Source organism: Notothenia coriiceps, unplaced genomic scaffold (genome assembly GCF_000735185.1).
Source record: "Notothenia coriiceps isolate Sejong01 unplaced genomic scaffold, NC01 NC01_scaffold00004988, whole genome shotgun sequence".
Taxonomy (NCBI): domain Eukaryota; kingdom Metazoa; phylum Chordata; class Actinopteri; order Perciformes; family Nototheniidae; genus Notothenia; species Notothenia coriiceps.
Window position 1 is genome coordinate 200,825 of NW_011337689.1, and position 3,219 is coordinate 204,043.

The following is a 3,219-nucleotide window of genomic DNA, read 5'->3' on the forward strand; positions in this document are numbered from 1 at the left end:
TGCTTTTGTTCCCGGGTTAGTGTTGGCTTTGTGTGTTTCACACCTGGGCACCTTTGCCAATCATTTTCTAGGATTTAATTTGCTTTTCTTTGACAGCAAGTACTGTGATTATGACCCCAAAGCAACATTTTAAGATAAAGAAGCAGTGGTTGCTATCTGTTGTGCAATCCAGATTAAAGGTGAGGCATTATGGGAAATACATTTTTTCATAAACTGGTTAATTTTGAGAGCTTTTGGCAAGAATATTTGAAAAGCAGATTTGGACAACGGGTCAGGTTAAAGTGCTTTAGTAAAACATTCAAAGCATTAAGACACAGTGCAAAAGAAGCATATTATTAAATGCCATTAAAGCAGTCATTCAATAACCAAGAGAACATAAGTTAAGACAAGCTAAGATAGGATAAGAAAGGAAAACAAAATAAAGTTACAGTGCAGTGTCTGATATGAATAAGAATTCAATTTCATAAAAGAAAGCGGCAAACAGGAAACACTTCAGCCTTGATTTAAGTGAGGAAGCAGTACACCTTCACAGATAAATGGAACATAATAACTAAATGTTTTTTCCCGAAGTTCAGTTTTATTATGGGTTCAGCACAATACAAAAAAAACATAGTCTATATGTAATTAACTTTGAAAGTACGCACGGTGTACTTTGCAGCTGATATTAGGCAAACACAAAGGACATCAGTGGGGGTGCAGTATTTGTACTTGTTTGACAAAGGGGATGTGGTGTACAAAGATACATTATGTCAACACACCTCTGACCCACAAGCCAGAAATATGAAAACAATAACTGTGCAGAGTCACACGCGCACACTACAGCACAAAGTCAGCAGAGAGAAGTGATGCATTGTTCAGGTTCAACAGAGAAGTAGGAATGTGACGAACAAAGGTGAGACGGGGTGAGTCCGCTCTGAAATGTTACAACAAGCCTGGATTTCACCAGAAAAGTGAAATCTATTCACGACAAAGCAATGGGACCTCCCAGAAGTTTCTCACTTCGGAAGGTATCTCCTTTTCACACAACATGTCAAAATCCTGGTCATTTGAACAGTTCAGGTTTCACGCAGTGGTGGAAGAAGTACTTAGGTTTGTTACATAAGATAAAGTAGCATTACGTAACTGTAAACATACTCGGTTACAAGCAAATGTCCCGCATTCAAAACCTTAAGATCGGCATCACTTTAAGAGTAATAGTATTTGTTATGTGTAATAACTCATTTCCGATGAATAGAGCTGCTTTACATAATGCTACTGGATTTATTTTTAGCCTATAAATATATGTCAACGTTTATTTGGTAAGGAATTCATACTTTGTATTAGGTAATAATCTAAATCTAAAAAGTAACTCAAGCTGTCCAATAATTACAGTGGAGTAAAAAGCACAATATTGGTTTCCAAATTAAGTATAAAGTAGGCTAGCATAAACAGAGAATACTCAATTGAAGCACAAGTACCTACAATGTGTCCACAAGGGAGTAAATGTACTTTGTTACTATCTACTTCACATTTGCATACGTCCCTGTAACATCAGTGTCTGAGGGGAGGCCGTGCTCAGACATGTTATGGAGGCAGCTGTTTGAGCCACACAGCTGGAAAATCAAGTTGAGGGATGACATACAGTTATGTTCATTCTCCCAATTCCCAGGCTTACACTTGGCTTCTGTGAGCTGGTTTCACACAGATATTAGATAGAGATCAGTGGTGTTGTTGTTAGGCAATTCCTCCTTTAGATAAAGGAAGAGAGTCTCGTGAGAGCCCGTTTTCCATGGTAACAATGAGCGACACTTACTGAACAGTGTTTCCGTGGAAACAATCGGTGACACCTCCTAGAAAGCGTTTCCACAGCAACAATCTGTGGCACAGGTGCTGAGTGGAGGAACATCGTCCAGTGTTTTTCAGTTATACAAAGCCAAGCTAAACTGATGAGTTAATGCGAGTCCTGCCACATTAAGAAGCTAGATGTGTGCCTTCAGCTGACATCTTATTTTACTGGATGTTTTCTCTGTTTTTACCGTGTTTGCTGATGTTTTGTTCATGTCAAATGTCCAACAGTTGATTTTGTTTCTGATAATAGGCCCTCTTTATCATTAGTGATGTCAGTTAGGTCAAAAATATGGAATATATTTTTAGCCTCAGTTGTTGTGCTTCCTTACTTGTTTCTATTTGCTTGTTTTTGTAGCAGAATTGTGTTATTTTTGACACATTACGTGGTCCTTTTGATGACATCGTAGAGGCTTTTCACACCTATATCTGAGTGTCTTACGATTAGATCTAGCTATAGTCAAAGCGACCCCTGGAGTTAGATTAAGTTAAAATAATAAGAGACCACAGGACAAGAAAAAAAGAAAGAATTCAAACAGTCGTAACAGTATCAGGACATTTTATTTAATTATATGTATATAATTCAGTTTTTGTTAATCGTTTAATTCATAATACCCATAGAATATACATACTATAACCCTCGATAACTCATATCTCTTCGACAATCTACGTATATCTTCTTTTAAAATAATTCCTTATAAGATCTTGGAGGGGAAATCAAAGGTTTCAGAAAGATTGAAAACACTGCCAATAATAATCACGCCCATAAGAGAATTAAAGAAAAAAGAAAATACAAATAAAAACATCCTAATTATTAAAAAAACAAAAACAACTTTAACTCCCTTTTATGTATAAAAATAAAAGAAAGAAAATACAACAATTCACCAATATAACAACAATAGCAATAATAAGAACAGCCATTTAAAAACAACAATATCAGGAAACAGGCCTTCAGACTCGCCGATGCTGCGTGAATGTATATGGTGCGTTTAAGTGCAACTTTTCACAAACACACAGATGCACTCCTCAGAAAGAGAGAGGAAGTGTGTGTGTGAGTGTGTGTGTCCCGAGGATTGTAAAAACATGGTCCTCTTTGTTTTCCTTCCCAGTGAGATGTTTGGTCTGGTGGCAGGTCGGTTGGAGATTAAAAAAGGAAAAGAAAAAAGAAGCAAAGCAGGGCCTGGTTGACTGGTGACCAAATATACATATGACACGCATAGAAAATCTCAGATGTAAAAAGCGGAGGTAACTGCATGGAGAGGCTCCAAAACACACACACACACACACACACACACACACACACACACACACACACACACACACACAGACACACACACACTCTTTCAAACACAGGCGCGCACACACACACACACACACACACACACACACACACAC